Source organism: Sminthopsis crassicaudata, chromosome 2 (genome assembly GCF_048593235.1).
Source record: "Sminthopsis crassicaudata isolate SCR6 chromosome 2, ASM4859323v1, whole genome shotgun sequence".
Lineage (NCBI taxonomy): Eukaryota > Metazoa > Chordata > Mammalia > Dasyuromorphia > Dasyuridae > Sminthopsis > Sminthopsis crassicaudata.
Window position 1 is genome coordinate 44289838 of NC_133618.1, and position 22297 is coordinate 44312134.

Below are 22297 nucleotides of genomic sequence, written 5' to 3' on the forward strand. Positions count from 1 at the left end.
TTTTTTTGCCTTAACTCCTTCATATCCTCCTTGAAATGACTAATAAAGAATGCCAAACTGAATTCTAATTTGGGAAGGCAGGAAAAAGTCAAAATGAGTCATCATTTTCTTTTCCAGCCCAAAGCAACTTAGGAAGACAAACAAGTCTGTGGACACTGAGGTCAGGACTGACTTGGAGTGCAATGCAGATCCAGCAGTGATAAACAGGTGAAGTTGTGGCAGTCATACTTGTATCTGAAAGCAGCCCAGCACCCAAAGACAGTGAGGACATGGAAGACTTGGGCAGAAAGAGAGCCCAAGGGACTTCTGACTTAGCCCTGGGAGGAGGAAAGAGTACCACATGGCACCTCTGTCACCCATTACCTCTGTCACAGTTTTAGGGCAGACAGAATTATGTGGCAACAGGAGACCTCCCTCTGCAAGAAGTAAGGAACAAGTTCTAGATACACAGCTGTGTGGTTCTGAGCCCAAAAGCAGGAAGAAGATTCAGTTATAACCCTCACATTAGCTTGCAGTGGAATAAATCTGAAAGGAGACCAAACCAAGGGGCAGACATCAGTTCAATTGTCCTGAACTTGTAGAGCCTTCCAATGAGTGACCTATAACTGAGTCCAGTAGCATTGTACAGAAATTTAACCACATACAAGAGATCCAAACTGGTTTAGAAATTTGCAGAGTTCAAACCAGGAGGGCAGTAACAAACCCGGTCCTTGATCACACCACTTGGACAGCACCAAAAAAATTACAGCTTTCCAAAATGTGCTGTGAAAGTAAAAGACAGAAGGGCAAGCCAGACATTTCTTCTCCCTGCTCTTTTCCCAGTGAGTAAAGCCCATTTCTAACACAAAGTTCAAAGTCAAGATGGCAGTTAAAAAATGAACAAACAAAAAAGAACCTGATCATAAAAATCTACTACTATGGTGATAGGGAAGCTCAAAAAAAAATACAGAAAATGCAATGACTTGGAAACATATGATGATATTAACAGTTTGTACTTTTTTGAAGAAAGGGATGTTTTGGTTCATATGTGAACTGGATTTAAGTGAGACAAGAGTTGCATAAAATTCTTAACCTTATGCTTTCTTCCAGAGTCACCCAAGTCCAGTGGCAAAAGACATAAGTCAAGATGATTGCAGATGGCCTGGGATGGGGTGGATGACCTTGATGTCTAACCAAACTCTAAGCTTTCCATAGCACCAGCTTCAATCACCTTCATAGCTATTGGAAGAAATTGTTCTCATCCACCCATTCCACTGGGGGTAAGTCTTTATTTGTTACATCCCCCTAACTCATCAATGAGTTTGAGTCACATCCGTTATCTTCAGCTAAGTTTAATCATCTGCCAAGACAGTTTTACAAGCCATAGTTTCTTGGAGTCTCAGGTAAGAATTGAGTATCAGGTAGACACCAAAAATGGATAAACAGCCCTGAAAGGCTTGGCAAGCCCTCATATCACAGATGTTAGTATTCAAATAGCCTTAGAAACATCTGTAAGCAAATCCTCAAAGAAAAACACAAGACCAACAAAAATTCCCAGAAGAATTAAAGTAAAAGATTTAAAAGGAGTAAAAAAAGTTATTTAAATCAAATGAGAACATTAGAGGAAAAAGTAAAAAAAGAAATGAGAGCCATACAAGAAAGTTATGGTATGTGAATAGCTTGTAAAAAGTAGCACAAAAATATTAAATATTTGAAGAATTTGAAAAGAAACAAAATTTGAAAACTGAAAAGTGAAAGCTATTGTAGGTATATTATTTATTAGAATACTTAAGCTGATTCTAAAGAAAACAATGAAAAATATTGGAATCACATAAGCTTTGAAAAGATAAAGAAAAGTCAGGTTTTAGACTTCTTATCATATTCTTTTCAGTTCCAGTGGTTAAAATCTACTTGAGATTTCAATCATTTCTAAATCTGATTTTCTTTAAAAATTTATAGATCATAACATATTTTTACCATCTTTAACATATATTGGATTACTTGCCATCTGGGAAAGGGAATAAGGAAAGGGAGGAGGGAATTGGCATACAAAGTTTTGCAAGGGTTAATGTCGAAAAATTATCCATGCATATGTTTTGAAAACTAAAAAAGCTTTAATAAAAAACAATGTTTAAACTTAGCAAGTAAAAAAAATTGGTATGATATAAAATAAAATATAAAATTTATAAATCATTCTTATAAATCACTTGGCCTTTATACCATCAAAGGACACTACACATAGCACTATTAGATAGCAAACATTAATCCAAACACACAAAAGTTTAAAAAATAATTTTCTTATTGCAATACTATTTTAAAAACCATTAATGATTCAAATAGAGGGAATGACATACATTAATATTGGAACACCAATAGTACATGCAGTCTACATAGTGTTTTGAAAATATAAATGACCAAAGCACCATAGGATGTCTAAAGTGGATGGATGGTGAACCCATTCAAGGAAGAATTTTGTTAATCATTTGTGTTCATATCTATTGAATCCAAATATGTAAAATAAATAAAAACCACAATTAAAATAAAAATTAAGAAATATATAACTTAAGGGTTAAAAGAAGTCATACTAATTTAGTCATTTGGCATCTAACAATTTAGATGAAACTATTTACTGGCATCACTTTTAATTTAGGATTTTTATATGCTATATACTTGCAAGTTTATGCCTTTAAAATATTCACCGTCTTCTCATCATTCTTTTCTTAGGATTTATTATGATACTGGGTTAAATCGCATGTTCAAAGAGGATTAGCACAACTGGAATGAGGACTGTTGAACTCATTTCAGGGCTGTTCACCTTCACCCAACTCTCACCTGTGGCTTCAAGAAGCTATAGCATATACAGAAACCATGAAATCATCTTGATCAACAGGCTAAACTAAGTTATGGCTAATTGATGTGCCTTGAGCCTATCAATGAGTGGAGCACTTGGAGTTTGCTCAGACATCAAAGTCTCCAAGGTCATTCATTGCATCTTGGGCCATTGCCAGCCATCTTGATTTTTGTCTTGTCACTAGACCTTGGAAGACAGAGTAAGATTGATGACTTTGCATCAATTAACTCCAACCCCTTAAATCCAATTCACCTGTGAATCAAGGCATCATCCCATGAAGACACTCCTCCTCTTCAAAAGGAAGGGCAAACAACAGAAATTATGATATTGAAGGGTTTTAGTGGGCTAAAAACTATGAATCAACAGGATCGGTAACAACCAAAAAAGTCCCATTTTACTCTGTCCTATTCAGACCTCAGTTGGAGTACTATGTTCAGATCTCATTACTTAAGAAAGATTTTAACAAGATGGAAAGTGTCCATGGGAGAATAACCAGGACAGTGCAGGCCCTTGAGTCTATGATGGAACTGGGCATAATTAGCCTGGAGAAAATAAGTCTGAAATGGGATGAGAGGAGACACCTGTGTTCAAGTACCTGAAAAATAGATAAGACTTCTCTTTTTAGTCCCAAAGGGCTGAACAAGGAGGAACAAGTAGAAATTGGTAAAGAAGTTTTAATCTAATTAATTTATTTTTAGTTAATTTATTTAGACTTGATAACAGGAAAGACTTCTTAACAGTTAAGATCTGTCTTAAAGGGGAATAGACTATCTGAAGATGATGCGGTTCAGCTTGTTACTTGTCAGTTAATTTACTGGGGGGAAAGGGGGCTTTCCTGTTTCATATAGCTCAAACTAGATGACTGCTTCAACCTCTCAGCATTCTGGGAAATCATCTAATAGAGTGAAAGTTCTTTGAGAGCAGATTGCCTTAAATCAATTCAACGAACATTTATTAAGTGCTTATTATGCACAATGTTCTGTTTGGTGCTAGGAAAACAAAAATCACAATGAAGCAGTTCTAATCTCTAGGGAACGTGCTTACTCACTTACTGGAATAATAATTCATTATCTTTGCATCCTTAGTACTTTACATATGGTTGAAGGACTCAGTTTCCTCTGTGATTAGAGAAAGCATCTCTAGGATCTCAACTTTAAATTCTATAATCTTATGTTCCATACGTATCTTTTATCCACGAACAAGCCTTTCTCCATTCCAACTTGAGATTATTCCCACTTAGCAGCAAAAGATTAATATATTTCTCTTTTACCACCCAATCCTCATCTCTAATAAAATTCTTTGCCACCTAATTACTTTTTGCTTTAGTTTTCATCATACTTCCTGATTCACAGTGATATTTTGACAAAATAAGATACAGGAAATATTTCTTATTACAGTGTGAGAAGGAATTATACTTACTATTTAAAAAATGAAATGCCAATATAAAATTAATGATTCATTCATTAATTAAGCAATATTGATTTAATATTAATCTGCTTCATTTAAAACAAATAGTATTTTAATATTAATACAGAAATTATTCCCTATCATCATTTTTCTGAAATTCCTAAAAAGATTTTGTTATTGCAATGATCTAGAATGTTTAACTTGAAAAGAACAGGCCAGAAGATTGCTCAGTTGGAAAGGACCTCATGGCATAACTCAGTCATTGCGATCTTTTTTCAGGGACAATTAGTAGTATATTCTATGACCCTGACACTCCTACAGAATATCTTCCAGAGACATCAGAGATTCATTGCTTAGGTTAGGATCCTGATTTCCAAGACCCCCCTCCAAGACTTTGCTGTTCAAATGGAACCATGACTTCAGAAGAACAATGATAAAACTGGAACAGGCTTCTCACCTCCCATTAGTTGATGGACTTGACATATTTTCAAACATGGTCAGTGTAAGAATTTGTTTTACTTGACTATTCTTATTTGTTATGAGGTTATGTTGTTTAATTTGTGGAAATAAAGGAGGAAGAGAGACTAGTGATAGGAATGGAAAAACAAAAAAAGAAAGAAATGATTTTTAAAAAGAAGGTCATTGTATATTTTTCAAAAATGCACCAAAGGAAAATAGAAGATTCAGGAAATTGACAAGATAGCTTTAAAACTAACAGTGAATTGCAATTGAAAAATTGCAAACTGTATGCAGTGAATTCCTTAGTTTTATGTACAATCCTCTTATCTGTTCTTCTATGTATAAGTAAATGTTGATATTTGATGATCAAGTCCAGCACAACAATTATATTCAATTTTTAAAAACCTTGATTCTTCATTTTTTACTTCATTCAATAATTTGTATTTATTCATATCTTTCTTAAATTGTTGTTGCAGTTGTTTTTGTTTGCAGGTAGGAAAGTTCTGAACTTATGAATTTATTGATAAGGAAACTCCTAGTGATCATTTTATCAAGACAGTTCAGCAACTGATTCATAAACTAGTCTTAGGGAACTAGTTGTTTAAGGCACTAAGAAGTTAGTTACATGTCTTGTCCAGGTAAACACAACAAATATATCAGAGATGACTGGAAACAACGTTTTCCTGATTCCAAGAATATTTCTCTATCTAGTGTATCACACTATCTCTCCCTAAGTTTATTATGAAATGTATTTACTTTTAAAAATCCAGAAAATTATCATTAAAAACCAGAAAGTTCTTACTAAGCTGGCCCTCTCCTCTTGATATCTTCCTCCTGTTTTAAGAGAACATGACCATTCACTCCTTTGCCACTGGTCCAGAAGGTCCTTTCCAACTGAGCAATCTGACCTGTTCTTTTCAAGTTTAAACACTTTAGATCATTGCAATAGCAAAAATATTTTTAGGAATTTCAGAAAAATGATGATAGGGAATAGTTTCTGTATTAATATTAAAATACTATTCCATTTAAATGAAACAGATTAATATTAAATCAATATTGCTTAATTAAGTCATCACATTCCTGAACTCCCCTTCCCTGAACTTAATTCAGGATTCAAAGGATCCCCATCCTTCTCTATTAAAACTTGTCCCCAGTGATGTAGATCAAAGCCCCTCATACAGCACTAGATCAAGGTTCCTTATGAATTGTTCTGCTCAGGAAGAAATGCATCACTGGTGATGAGCATCTCCATTTTGAAAAGGAAGCTGACCTTCAGACACTAGGCCACAGTCCGATGCTGCCTTTATGGTTGGAGGGTTCCCAGACTGGTAGGACTCCATTGGTACAGGATTGGAGAATCAAGTGTTACAATGATGAGCCATCATTGTAGGATCTTAGAGAAGTGTCCTGGTTCCATGTAGGGAGGGAAGGAGATGCTGGAATTTAATATAAAAAAAGAAATACTTCCTGACCTTTCTGAGGGACTCTATCTGTGGTTTCACTTCTGAACGGAATTCTCATTGAAAAAATACACATTTGTAACTGTCAGATAATTTTAAAGAGTTAAAGCTTTATTGTGCAACAAGTAAATGGTATTTACACACATGTATTGTATCTAGGTTATATTGTAACACATGTAAAATGTATGGGATTGCCTGTCATCGGGGGGAGGGAGTAGAGGGAGGGGGGGTAATTTGGAAAAATGAATACAAGGGATAATATTATAAAAAAAAAAATATATATATATATATATATATAAAGAGTTAAAGCTTAAGCTACTCACCCAGAAACAAAAAGCAGGAATGTGTCAGAGGCAAGACTTACATTTAGATCTTTCTGACTCTGAGAACTATCCCTAACTATTTATGTTTATGTATACACACACACACACACACACACACACACACACACACACACATATACACAAATATATACATATATATGTATGTGTGTATGTTTATATGGAAAGAAAAAAGGATTATAAATTAATTTCTATCATATACTTTTGTATTATATATTTTAAAAAGTAATTTATAACTAGGTTCCAATTAGTGTAAATAATGGATCCCTTGAGGTTGTTATGTATTCAAATTTACACTATAAAAATTTATAATTGTGTACAACAGTAGTGTCAAATGCAAAACAGAAACTAGGGGGACACTGAAACATACATAAGGATCTCTTCTGGACATATACTAACTTAGAAAATTGTAAAAGGCTGAAACTCTTTGAGTTGATGCACTGGGGTCAGACAACTGAGTACTTAAGGCTAACTACCCATTAGACAATACCTTATTAGCGTATGCTTGGAAAATAGTCCTTCCCACTATTCTGTGCTGGCTCGATCTTTTGGTGTATACAGAGAATTGTAGGAGGGACTAGGGGGTGGAGTAAGACTTCGGTGGTAGATGAGGAGAAAGAAGATCTCAGAGATCCTCCATGTCCATTCCCTTCATTTCTACCCCTAAAGACCAAGAATAAAGACCAAGTACTTTTACTTATCCTCACTCCGGCTAATTCTAAGGTATCCAAGGTGCTAACTCAGTCCTCCCAGAAAACCACATATTACCACCACCACTATCACAACCACAATCACTACCATGACTACCACCATGATGTTCTCCTTCTTCTCTTCTTTCTTCTTTCTCCTCCTCATCCACTTTCTTTTCTTCCTTTTCCTTTTCTTCCTTCTCTTTCTTCTCCTCTTCATCCACTTCTTCCTCCTTCAGTTATTTTCAGAAAGCTAGGACAATTTTTTTTTTTTTTATCCTTTACAGTTTCATTTTGACTTCTAAAAATAAAGCTTTAAAAAACAGGCTTTTAAAAAGCCATTGTGTTTTAAATGGAGTTGTTTAATCCTTTTTACCCAAATCATTCTGGATTTCATTGAATGGTTAATAATAGTCCTAAACCAAGTTTCAAGAGCTCACTGTTTAGCTTTCAAATGTCTTAGAATGAGTAGCACTTGTTTTCTATTCTGGCCAATTCCCCTCCAAGACAGTTATCTTTGTGATGGTCAATTGGGCCATTCTTTGTCTCAATTCTTATCTAGCCCTTAGTCCCTGAATGGGTATGGTGTCAGACTAACTGAGACCAGGGGAAGCTTTTATTTTAGAAAGGCCAAGGTTACCTATCGCAGCCAGGCTATTATCAGTTGTCTAGACTCTTGTCTTGCCATTTTACTCAGATTGCTCTGACTTAATACATCTCTTCTTCACTTAAATCCAATCCATGCAAAAGTTAAGCCATCACTCTCCTGATGTTATGGCTTATTTTCCAGAAGGAAGGACAAACAACAGCAACAACTATATATACACATACATACATACATACAGATATGTGTATGTATATGTATATATATGTGTGATGGGGGAACCCCAAGACTGTCCTGACTTGGGGGGGACCATGAGGTGAAGCACTTGAGAAACTCCTTGAAGGGGAGGAATTCTCCTTGAACTCTTGCCTCTTAGAAAGACCAGCCCTGGGAATCAGGATAAAGTGGTTTCATTCAGTTACCTGGGTGGGACTAGTAGAGACCTGGACCACTCCTACTTAGCCCAGCTGGAGATCCAGATTTCTATTGACCTTTATTGAGCTGGAAATTGACTACCCCTAGTAAGTTGTCCCATTCTACTGGAAATCTAGGCCTGGGGGCAGTAACCTTATTCAACTAAAACTTTTATTCAACTGCCCCCAGCTCCCAGCCAAGATAAAAGAGGCAGCTTCTGGCTCAATTATTCCAAGAGGGCCAAAGCAGGACCACGCCTTGTCAAGGAATCCCTCTCTCAACTTGGTATGGTGGCCTGTGAGATCCCAGGCCTGCTGAGAAAACATTCTCTTTCCAGCATTAACCCCTCCTTCTCTCTCTCACCTACTTCTCTGTCAGGACCTGGCAAAATGCCCAAAGCAGCTTGCTTAGCTGCTAGGACCCTGACCACTGAGAAGGCATTCTCTTCTCATTGCCAGCCTCCATTTCCCTAACAGGTTTTAGCAGAGGGTCAAAGCAGGACCAGGCCAGGCCAAGGGACCTCTCCTTGTCAGGACTTCTGCCCGCTGAGAAGGCGCCCTTTTTTTCAGCATAACCCCCTCTTTATCTTTCTGCCAGGTTTTCTTTACACCCCTTGTTTATTTCTCTCTGCCAAGATTTCTCTGCTAGGACTTTTATCTCTCTTTGTCAGGGACCTTGCCACTGAGGAAGTCGTAAAGTCGTAAATTCTTTTACAAAGGACCTGCACTGACCAGAAGGGGTTCCCACAGCTCTCTGCCCTGGACCAAACCTCAATATATATATATATATATATATATATATATATATATATATATATGTATATATATATATATGTATATATATATATATACATATATATATATGTATATATATGTGTGTGTGTGTGTATATTGACACACACACATACACACATATATACACACATACATGTATATGTGTCTATATGTATACGTATATATATCTATATAAATCTTATCTTTAATTCCCTTACCTCTACTGCAACCTCATCTAATCTAGTGTCATTAAAGCTTTGCATAGATTTGGGCTGAAGTTTTGAGCTCTTTTTTGACATTGTTGTGTGTGGAATTGACTGAATGAAGAAGCTCTCATGGGAATATAACCTTAAACTATACTTTAATTGTGACTTGAGACTTTATAATAACAGTGATAGCTAAAAAAAAGTTGCAGGTGTTTGTCCTGTTTCCCACCACTTCTACTTCTTCTTCCTTCTTTCTTCTTTTTTCTTCTTTCTTCCTTCTTTTTTTAAATTATAGCTTTTTATTTACAAGATATATGCATGGGTAAATTTTCAACGTTGACCCTTGCAAAACCTTCTGTTTCAACTTTTCCCCTCCTTCCCTCCATCCTCTCCCCTAGATGGCAGGTACATGTTGAGTATGTTAAAGTATATGTTAAACACAATATATGTATACATAGCCATATAGTTATTTTGCTGCACAAGAAAAATCAGATTTAGAAAGAAGATAAAAATAACCTGAGAAAGAAAAACCAAAAACAAAGGGACTGGGAATTCTATGTAGTGATTCACACTCATTTCCCAGAGTTCTTTCGCTGGGTGTAGCTGGTTCTATTCATTATTATACAAATGGAACTGATTTGGCTCATCTCATTGTTGAAGAGAGCCACGTCCATCAGAATTGATCATCATATAGTATTGTTGTTGAAGTATATAATGATCTCCTGGTCCTGCTCATTTCACTCAGCATCAGTTGATGTAAGTCTCTCCAGGCCTCTCTGAAATCATCCTGCTGGTCGTTTCTTACAGAACAATAATATTCCATAAGCATTCATATACCACAACTTCCACCACTTCTTAATTAGCATTTAAGTACTTATTTTAAAGGTGATGATGTGTTAGGATTCTTACCTGGTACTTATGTACTTAGTTCATACCTGTAAAGGAGTTCATACCTTTAAAGGAGTTTGCTCATTGGTTCACAATTAGACTTCACACCTTTAGGAGAGCATATTTTTAAGAAGTTCCCAGAAGCACAGGGAGTACTCACAAACCCACTCTCTGAGGAGGAGTCTGATTCTCACACTCTAGGAGATTCAGAGTCAAGAATTCATTCTGAAGTCTACCTTTGTGCTGGCTGGAGACACTCAGACAAGAGCTCATCTGGGAACCAAGGAGAGAGATAGGCCTCTACTAAAGCTAACTGGGCCACAGAAAAATATTCAGAATTTTGAAGGACACAATAGAGGATCTGAACTTTAGCATTTGGGATTATTAAACTAAACTGAAAGGAAGGCTGCCTCCAGAAGCTCCCTAAGAAACCTGCCCCCAAGAAATTTTAGAGGGACAGAACATTTACAATGACGGCTTTGAATTCCATATCAGCTTGTATATCAGTTCTCTAGGGAAACATAAATTAAAAGTTTATGATAGGACTTCCGGCCCAGATGGCGGTGTGGAGGCAGACAGCTGCTTGAGCTCTGTGTTTTCTCTCAGGACTTACTTCATGACAAGCCTTGGAATTAATGCTTGATTGGAAAAGAAACCCACAAATAATCACCAAGAGAAGACATCCTTGAAATTCGCCAGAAAAGGTCTGTGTTTGCTCGGGGGAGGGGATGAACAGACTGGGCACAGACTGAGGGCAGGCAGCCAGAGCGAGGCAGACAGCTCACACAGCTCAGACCAGAGAGGGGAGGGGTACAATCTCTGCCATTTCTGCAAAAAGACTTTTACCCCAGTGTGGATATTCCATCTTGGCAGCAAGCCAGGATCAGCAGAGAAGGTGTAAACACCGGAGGTGAAGATTAAAACCCCGGAAAGCGTCTCTCTCAGAACCTGGCCACACCCAACCCCACCCTGAGTGACTCCTGTTCTCAGAGCCTCAGAGCACAGACACAGCGCAGCCATCATTGTCCTTTTAGTGGCTCTCTGCTGTTCTACCCCCAGTCCATAGAAGAAGCCCATTAACACCATCCAGCCCCATCCCCCTCAAAACACACCAATTGTTTCTCTTGCCAATTTGTTTTCTTCGATTCCGCTCTTGACAAAATGAACAAAAAATTCAAAAGGGCTCTAACCATTGACAGCTTCTGTATGGAGAGAGAGCAGACTTCAAATACTGAGGAGACTAAAAACAGACTGTCCCCAGAGGAATCCCCTAAGGGGGATATGATCTGCTCCTCAATACACAAAACTCTCATAGAGGAAATCAAAAAGGCTCTCACAAGAGAGAGAGAAGAGAAATGGGAAAAGGAAAGGGAAGCTTGGCAAGAGAGCCTGGAGAAGTTATCCCACGAATTTGAAGACAGAGTGGATAAAGAAATCAAATCATTGAGAAACAAAATTAGTCAACTGGAAAAGGTAAACAACTCCAAGGAAAACAGGATTAGTGAGGTGGATAAAGAAAACAGCTCTCTAAAAAATAAAATGGATAAAATGGAAAAAAATTCCATAGAAGAAAAAAACTCACTTAAAAACACAATTGGACAATTACAAAAAGATATAAAAAAAGTGAGTGAAGAAAATACATCATTGAAAATTAGACTCAAACAAGTAGAAATGAATGAATCAAGGAGAAACCAAGAAGTAGTCAAGCAAAACCAGAGAAATGAAACAATTGAAAAGAATATCAAGTACTTTATTGGAAAGACAACAGACCTAGAAAACATATCCAGGACAGACAATTTGAGAATAATCGGACTCCCTGAAAAATCTGAGGGGAAAAAAAGAGCGTGGACACTATTTTCGAGGAAATTATCAAAGAGAACTGCCCAAACGTTTTGGAAACAGAGGGTAAAATAGACATTGAAAAAATTCATCGATCACCTACTGAAAGGGACCCTAAAATCAAAACACCAAGAAATATAGTGGCCAAGTTCAAGAACCATCAGACAAAGGAAAAAATACTGGAAGCTGCTAGAAAAAAGCAATTCAGATATGGAGGACCCACAATAAGGATAACCCAGGATCTAGCAGCATCCACATTAAAAGAACGAAGGGCCTGGAACATGATATTCCAAAAGGCTAAGGAACTTGGTATGCAGCCAAGAATAACTTATCCAGCAAAAATGAGCATTGTTTTCCAGGGAAGAAGATGGACATTTAACGAAATAAATGAATTCCATCTATTCTTGATGAAAAAACCAGACCTACATAAAATGTTTGATCTTCAAATACAGAACTCAAGAGATTTCTAAAAAGGTAAAAAGAAATCTTGAGAACTATACTTCTGCCATAAAAATATGTAAAGAACATATGTATAAATTGTCCTAAAAACTAGAAGTGGAAAGGAAATTATATCATAAAAAAAGTATAAAGTGGTGGTACTACATCTCATGAAGAGGCAAAGGTAACCTATTATATCTGAGAGAAAGAAAGGAGGGAGATGAACATAGTGTGTATCAATAGACATATTCGATTTATGGTGAAACTTCTTCCACTTCATTGAAAAGTGAGAGGGAAGGAGTAAGCTAAGGGGAAGGGAATACAGAAATTGTGAGGAAAAGGGGTAAAATAAGGGGAGGAACTTTAAGGTGGGGGAGGGATACTAAAAAGGGAGGTCTGTGAAAAGCAAGTAGTGTTCACAAGTTTAATACTGGGTAGGGGGGTAAGAGGGAAGGAAAGGAGAAAAGCATAAGCAGGGGTTAACAGGATGGCAAGCAATATAGAATTAATCATTCTAACCATAAATGTGAATGGGGTAAACTCCCTCATAAAGAGGAAGCAGTTAGCAGACTGGATTAAAAGTAAGAATCCTATTATATGTTGTTTACAGGAAACACACCTGAAACAGGGTGATACATTCAAACTAAAAGTAAAAGGGTGGAGCAGAATCTACTATGTTTCAGGCAAAGCCAAAAAAGCAGGGGTAGCCAACCTCATCTCAGATCAAGCAAAAACAAAAATTGATCTAATTAAAAGAGATAAGGAAGGGTGGTAGTATCAATAATGAAGCAGTATCAATATTAAACATATCAATATTAAACATATACACACCAAGTGGTGCAGCATCTACATGCTTAAAAGAGAAATTAAGAGAGCTGCAAGAAGAAATAGACAGCAAAACTATAATAGTGGCAGATCTCAACCTTGCACTCTCAGAATTAGATAAATCAAACCACAAAATAAATAAGAAAGAAGTCAAAGAGGTAAATAGAATACTAGAAAAGTTTGATATGATAGATCTTTGGCGAAAGTTAAATGGAGAGAGAAAGGAGTCTACTTTCTTCTCAGCAGTTCATGGAACCTATACAAAAATTGATCATATACTAGGGCATAAAAACCTCAAAATCAAATGCAGTAAGACAGAAATAGTAAATGCATCCTTTTCAGACCACAATGCAATCAAAATTACATTTAATAAAAAGCCATGGGAAAATAGACCAAAAAATAATTGGAAACTAAATAATCTTATACTAAAGAATGATTGGGTAAAACAGCAAATCATAGACATAATTAATAACTTCACCCAAGAAAATGACAATAATAAGACATCATACCAAAATGTGTGGGATACAGCCAAAGCAGTAATAAGGGGAAGTTTTATATCTCTACAGGCCTACTTGCATAAAATAGAGAAAGAGAGGGCCAACGAATTGGGCTTACAACTAAAATTGCTAGAAAAGGAACAAATTAAAAACCCCCAGACAAACACAAAACTTGAAATTCAAAAAATAAAAGGTGAGATTAATAAAATTGAAAGTTAAAAAAAACTATTGAATTAATTAATAAAACTAAGAGTTGGTTCTAGGAAAAAGCCAACAAAATAGACAAATCCTTAGTAAACTTGATTAAAAAAAGGAAAGAGAAAAAGCAAATTGTTAATCTTGAAAATGAAAAGGGAGAACTCTCCACTAATGAAGAGGAAATTAGAACAATAGTTAGGAACTACTTTGCTCAACTTTATGCCAATAAATTTTATAACTTAAAATGAAATGGAAGAATACCTTCAAAAATATAGCTTGCCCAGATTAACAGAGGAAGAAGTAAGTAGTCTAAATAGTCCCATCTCAGAAAAAGAAATAGAACAAGCTATTAACCAACTCCCTAAGAAAAAATCCCAAGGACCAGATGGATTTACATGTGAATTCTATCAAACATTTAAAGAACAACTAACTCCAATGCTATATAAACTATTTGAAAATAGGGATTGAAGGAGTCCTACCAAATTCCTTTTATGACACAGACATGGTTCTGATACCTAAACCAGGTAGATCAAAAACTGAGAAAGAAAACTATAGACCAATTTCCTTAATGAATATTGATGCTAAAATCTTAAATAAGATATTAGCAAAAAGACTTCAGAAAATCATCCCCAGGATAATACACTATGACCAAGTGGGATTTATACCAGGAATGCAGGGCTGGTTTAATATTAGGAAAACAATTATATAATTGACCATATTAATAATCAAATTAATAAAAACCATATGATCATCTCAATAGATGCAGAAAAAGCATTTGATAAAATCCAACATCCATTCCTACTAAAAATGATTGAGAGTATAGGAATAAATGGACTATTCCTTAAAATATTAACGAGCATATATTTAAAACCTTCAGTAAACATCATATGTAATGGCAATAAACTAGAACCTTTCCCTGTAAGATCAGGAGTGAAACAAGGTTGCCCACTATCACCATAATATTCAATATAGTACTAGAAACTCTAGCCTTGACAATAAGAGCCGAGAAAGAGATTCAAGGAATTAGAGTAGGAAATGAGGAAATCAAACTATCACTCTTTGCAGATAACATGATGGTATACTTAGAGAACCCCAAAGACTCTGCTAAAAAGCTATTAGAAATAATTCAGAATTTTAGCAAAGTTGCAGGATACAAAATAAATCCACATAAATCCTCAGCATTTTTATACATTACCAACACAATCCAACAGCAAGAGATACAAAGAGAAATTCCATTCAAAATAACGGTCGATAGTATAAAATATTTGGGAATATATCTACCAAAGGAAAGTCAGGAATTATATGAGCAAAATTATGAAACACTTGCCACAAAAATAAAGTCAGATTTAAATAATTGGAAAGACATTCAGTGCTCTTTTATAGGCCGAGTGAATATAATTAATATGACAATACTCCCTAAACTAATCTATTTATTTAGTGCTATACCAATCAGACTCCCAAGAAACTATTTTAATGACCTAGAAAAAATAACAACAGAATTCATATGGAACAACAAAAGGTCGAGAATTTCAAGGGAAGTAATGAAAAAAAAATTAAATGAAGGTGGTCTAGCTGTACCTGATTTGGAACTGTATTATAAAGCAACAGTCACCAAAACCATTTGGTATTGGCTAAGAAATAGACTAGTTGATCAGTGGCATAGGTTAGGTTCACAGGGCAAGATAGTGAATAAAAATAGCAATCTAGTGTTTGACAAACCCAAAGATCCCAAATTTTGGGATAAGAATTCATTATTTGACAAAAACTGCTGGGAAAACTGGAAATTAGTATAGCAGAAACTAGGCATGGACCCACATTTAACACTACATACTAAGATAAGATCAAAATGGGTCCAAGATTTAGGCATAAAGAACGAAATCATAAATAAATTGGAGGAACATGGGATGATTTACTTCTCGGACTTGTGGAGGAGGAAGGAGTTTGTGTCCAAGGGAGAACTAGAGACCATTATTGATCAGAAAATAGAAAATTTTGATTACACCAAATTAAAAAATTTCTGCACAAACAAAACTAATATGAACAAGATTAGAAGTAACAAATTGGGAAAAAATTTTTACAGTTAAAGGTTCTGATAAAGGCCTCATCTCCAAAATATACAGAGAATTGACTTTAATTTATAAGAAATCAAGCCATTCTCCAATTGATAAATGGTTAAAGGATATGAACAGACAATTTTCAGATGATGAAATTAAAACTATTTCCACTCATATGAAAGAGTGTTCCAAATCACTATTGATCAGAGAAATGCAAATTAAGACAACTCTGAGGTATCATTACACACCTGTCAGATTGGCTAAGATGACAGGAACAAATAATGATGAATGTTGGAGGGGCTGTGGGAAAACTGGGACACTGATGCATTGTTGGTGGAGTTGTGAAAGAATCCAACAATTCTGGAGAGCAATCTGGAATTATGCCCAAAAAGTTATCAAAATGTGCATACCCTTTGACCCAGCAGTACTACTACTGGGCTTATATCCCAAGGAAATACTAAAAAAGAGAAAGGGACCTGTATGTGCCAAAATGTTTGTGGCAGCCCTTTTCATAGTGGCTAGAAGCTGGAAAATGAAAGGATGCCCATCAATTGGAGAATGGTTGGGTAAATTATGGTATATGAAGGTTATGGAATATTATTGTTCTGTAAGAAATGACCACCAGGAGGAATACAGAGAGGCTTGGAGAGACTTACATCAACTGATGCTGAGTGAAACGAGCAGAACTAGGGAATCATTATACACTTCAACAATGATACTGTATCAGGATGGATTCTGATGGACGTGGATATCTTCAACATAGAGAAGAGCTAATCCAATTCCAATTGATCAATGATGGACAGAATCAGCTGCATCCAGAAAAGGAACACTGGGAAATGAGTGTAAACTGTGAGCATTGTTTTGTTTTGTTTTGTTTTTCTCCCCAGATTATTTTTACCTTCCAAATACAATCCTTCCTTTGCAATAACAACAACAACAAAATTCAGTTTTGTACATATATATTGTACCTAGGATATACTATAAGATATTTAATATGTATGGGAATGCCTGCCATCTAGGGGAGGGGATGGAGGGAAGGAGGGAAAAAAACTCGGAACAGAAGGGAGTACAAGGGATAATGTTGTAAAAAAAATTACCTATGCATATGTACTGTCAAAGAAAATGTTATAAAAATTAATAATAAAAAAAGTCCTTACACTGGAAATCCAGCATTCTGTCCATAATGTATGCTCCTTTACTTAGACAAATGGCTCTTAATGTGGCTCTTTGACAGTTAATAATTTTGACTGGGCAATGCCTAAATCACTGGATAGGAATAAAAGGAATAAATTAGTAAAAAAAAAAAAAAAAGTTTATGATGACTGACTTGTATTCTTTTGTTTTGGGGTTATAGTTCCATTACATTACAATGTAAACCTGGATTCCCCCAGACAATGGGAGAAAAGGCCACCCTGAGGGGAGAAGGGGAATGCACCTTTGGAGGCTTCTGTTCAGCTCTTTAATTTGGTGTTTTGCAGTTTATGCTTTGCACTCCCCTCCACTGTCAGATGGGAGATGCCCTTTCTCATGAGATCCTAATAAACCCCTTTTTGCTTTTTCGTACTCCGAGAATCTCTTGTTTTTGCAGACAATACTGTCCCACAAAACTGGATATGAAATAATCTTTGGGTGTGCTGGTTAATTCATTATTACATTGATAGGGGCAGTTTCTTTGCCATAAGTCTAATTTGTATTCTTTTCCAATCATCTATGTCTTTGATGATTTTTTTTATGCATGTGTTACAGCAATATGACAATCTACTTTTATATTCCATGTATCTTCTCATTGACCAATTGGGTCACCCACTTAACTAGGGACATTTTTTTCATCTTTTTATTCACAATGTCTTGTGAATGTGAGGGTACTGTCTCCTTCCCTAAGTGTTGGTTGTTGAGAGCAAAAACAGGAAATAAGAGAAAAGATCTCCTAGGAGACTCATATTCAGTCTCAGACAAGAGCCTAATTAACTTATTCTGGAACTAGTTTTTATCAATAGTTGTTTCTCCTAGCAACCAAATGGCCAGGCTCTTTGCCCAAGTACTTCTCATAGACAATAGAAAAACACAAACTGATTCTCTTTCCCACTGTTGTAGGAATAGGAAGTCAAAATACATTTCCCTGATACTTTCAGATGCTTGATCCAAAGGAAAACATTCAAACCTGTACAAACGAATTTGAAATGGGACCTCCTTCGGACACTGAAAGCATACAGACAATCAAATGGCTCAAACAGTCCTCTCTCACTGTTCCAGTTTTGAAATTACAAAGTTCCTTTTCTGCAATAAGCTGTCTCAGCTAGTTCAGATCAGAGGAGTTCTTGGAGGAAAAGGCTAAATTGCTTCTAATAGAAGATAAAGCCTCAGTTTATGCTGCCTTAAATTTTTTTCTTCCTTTGTTGCTAACCAGGGCCTTCAAGTCCAGCTTCTAAGTGATTAACCACTCATTTTCCTAATTAGAATTTCCTAGTGGGTGTGGCTTTTGGATAAAGCTTCAAGGAGTGGAAATCCCAAAGCCAAAGGGCATTTCTCTGACACCAGTGATGGGAAAATGACATTTCTGACAATGGGACTGAATTAAGACTCTTATTGAAAAATAGATCACATCTATTGCTTCTCGCTTATCTATGTGGCCTGTCATTATCATAGAAGAATTTAAATTGGTTTGGTATGAATTGCTCAATAGAAAGCCATGATGATTGCTATGTAACATCTTTTGGTCTTTGGGGATAGCACATTTATTTCTGGATGATTTGTTTTAGAATTTTCTCAGGTAATGATGCAAAAAGGATCTAGTTTCCTGTGTTATTTCCCTTCCCCCTTTTCAAAAAACTGAAAATACAATTTTCCCTCTTTAAATCCTTAGGAATTTCTCCTGTTATATTGGTTTCTCAAAATGATAGAAACTTGCCAAAATCCAAGAATTTTAAAAAATATCCTAGTATTTAACAGTAGACAAATATCTTCCGACCTTTAAGACTGCATCATTCCCTACTTTAATTGGGCTTTTCATTTTTCTGTCCATGATGGAGTTAATTTCAGACAACTATTCACAGGTATTTTCTGAATATATAAAAGGAAAGAAGACACTGAAAATTCTTGTGGCTTATTTCTACTAAATCATCCAGAATTTCTGAGTTGGAAGGAATCTTAGCATCCTAGAGTAATATCCCCCACAGAAAAGAATCCCTACTGTACTTTAGAATGCTTTCATTGTTAGGGAATTTTCTTACTTCAGGCCTATCCTTATTTCTTTGCATTTTCCACCAAGGTTTCCAGTCCTGCTGTCTGGAGACAAACAGAACAAATTTAATCACTTTATTCCATGATGGTCTTTCAAATACTTGAAGACAACTAATCATATTCCCCTGGAGGTTTCTCTTCTCTGTGTTAAATATTCTGATTTCCTTCAATAAGTCTTTATATGGTCTAGATGCTTCATCATCATGGTTACCCTAATCTGGATACTCTCCAGTGTAACAATTTTCTTTCCAAGATGTGGTACATAGAATTTAACATAATTCCTCACATATCATTCAACTAGGGAGGACTCTAGTGAGACTTACAGCTCCTCCTTCTTGGAAGCTATGTCTCTCCTAAGACAGCCCGATTGCATTAGCTTTTTTTGGATGCCATATCATATTATTAACTCCTTTTGAGCTCACAGTCTGCTCAACAATGGAGACCTTTTCCAGATGAATTGCTGTCTAATCACGTTTCATTTCCTCCAAAATGGGGGGCAGCAATTTGTTTCCTGTGCTTCCTTTTATACAAATATAAATGCATAATTGAGGTACTTACTTACTATTGGCTGCTTTATCTAATTGAACATATAAGTGTAACTCTAAGAATCCCCATTTTTACGCAGGGTGTCCCAAAAATCTTAGTGTACTTTTAAGCTTTAAAAACTTCATTAGTATATATGCTAGAGACTTACAAAAGCATCACTACAAACATTAATTATTTGAATTTCGTTTATGCTCTTTCAGTTTTGTGATTTTGAATAATGTTTTTAATTTTAACAGCATGGAATAACATGTCATTACATATTCTGCATGCAACAGTTTCTGGATGATACTCTCAGAGCATTGGGGGAAATTCTCTTGTTTAGTCCATGCTGTCACCTGATCTATATCCATGAGACTTTTTCTTGTGAGATAATATCAAAAACTTTCATATATGTGCCAAAGCCTAATAATAATTATGATGATGATCTTAAGAATAGAATTACAAATGTCATCCTTTCAAGTCACTGAGCAGCAGAAAGTTTTTTTTTTTACAAAGTTTTAAAATCAACTAGAACAATGTATAGTACAAAATGATGGTGATACTGAATTTTAATCAGAAACAAGTATTTTAAAATATTTTTAAAACTTCTCAAATGCTGGATTTTTGGGATAAGTTTAAGAAACTAGTCATTCTGAAGTTATTAAAGCTTAAAATTGCACTAAGACTTTTTGGAATATACTGTATTGAATTGGAAATGACATCTATTAACATTGAACACAAATATTCTGTGTCATATTCTGTGTTTTTCATCATCACATTTAGTTAAAATAGATTTTTCATAGAAGTGAAAAATGTTCTTCTTGTGCTCATCTATCACATATGTATACTACACATCTCCTCAATAGAAACCATAGAATTTTTTTAAGTGACTCTTTCAGAATAGGAAGAGATAAATTTAACAGAAATTTGAAAAGATCTATGACCACTTACTACTTTTACTCTCTATACTTATCATGCTGCCTTGAATACAATAAGCACTTAATGTCTGTTAAATGGAATTTTGAACATATTCTTAAGACTATGTTAACATTTTTATTCTTTTTTCTTTTCTCAAAAGTACTTAATTTTTCCAATTACATGTAAAGATAGTTTTCAACATTCATTTTTTTAAGATTTTGAGTTCCAAAATTTCCCCCTCCCCTGTACCTCCTCTTCTTTTCAAGACAGCAAGCAATCTGATTTAGGTTGTACATGTATAATCAAATATTTCCATATTTGTCATCAAAATTTTTATTCTTTATTTATTTTTAGGGTGGAAGGATTTGGAGTCAGACTATACCTTAGAGACTATTTGGTCCAACTCATCCAATTTGAAAATGTAGAAATTGAGGGCCAGTGGTCTTATGAAATATTCTCAGTTGATCAAATAAATAGGATCTGAACACAAATTCTCTAACTCTTAACCAAGTATATGCCCTGCTATTTATGGTAGAACTCTTTTTTTTTAAATTAAGTGAAAAAATTAATTTTTAACTATGTGTTTTCTCTAATAAGATTAAAAAATTCTTGGATTACTGTCTTTGTTATAATACTCATAAACTATCTCTTTTATAAGACCCGATACTGAAAGTACTGAAAGTCTACAGCATGATTTTCAGAATTCTATAATTCTCTAATTACAGATGCTTTGATCCTCTCCTTAAAATTCTTTCTGAAATAATGGCATGTTTTAACTCTAATTTCCGCCCCCCCAGGTGATGCTATATGACTGCAAACTGTGTAATACTACAGTCTCTGAAGAATTTAAATTGTGGGTCACTCAAAGGGCAAGGGAAAAATGCATGCAGGGTAGAAATAGACTGCAGCATATTAAAAACAATAGGAGTAACATAAAAGAGATGTATGATCATAAAAGTAGGTGGCTCAGTTGTTTTCTGAGAGAGGAGTAAATAGATAGATAGCCCATCAAACATGTAATGTAAAGATATCTAGAGAAGAAGTATTTCCCCTCCCCTCCCCAAATCTCCTATCTACTAGGAGAACCTCCTGGGAAGGATCTGTAGTGATACATAGACAAAAATCACACGGGATCAGTTGCAATTACATTATTATATGTGACACACTGATGAAATCAGAGACCTATTTAAGTAGCCAGTTATCTTGCAACACAAAGAATCTCCAAATATGAACAGAATTTTAAGTGCATGAAGGTGCAATCAACAATGAAGCAAATGAACATTAATAAAAAAGGTGTTGGTTAACTTCATTAGGAAAAGGAAAAAAGAAAGCCAAATTGTCAGTATCAAAAATTAAAAAGTGAACTTACCACCAATAAAGAGAAAATCAAAGCAATAATTAGGAGCTATTTTGCCCAATTGTCTGCCAATAAGTCTGATATTCTAAGTGAAATGGATGAATAGTTACAAAAAATGAAGAAGAGAAATTTTAAAAGAGCTTTCATATGCTAGCACTATTATCTTACTATCTGGAGGATATTATTTGATCATTTTTACCCTTTGTAATGAAGACATGTAAGTCAAGAAAATAAATTGATATTTATATATCACACAAGGTTAAAAAAATACATACCAGGAAATAGCACCCTCAAATTGGCTTTTTATTGAGGGGACTTTATACTCATGTATCAAT

At 35.3% G+C, this 22297-nt stretch overlaps 2 long non-coding RNA genes across 2 annotated transcripts in view; one reads left to right on the plus strand and one right to left on the minus strand.

Moving 5' to 3' along the window:
• Window positions 1-22297, minus strand: part of LOC141554311 (uncharacterized) — a 125454-nt gene that overhangs the window by 89866 nt on the left and 13291 nt on the right. The window lies entirely within an intron of this gene.
• Window positions 121-5641, plus strand: LOC141553195 (uncharacterized). The gene is made up of 3 exons (XR_012485307.1): window positions 121-207; window positions 1090-1259; window positions 2704-5641. It is a non-coding gene; the product is annotated as an uncharacterized LOC141553195 (long non-coding RNA).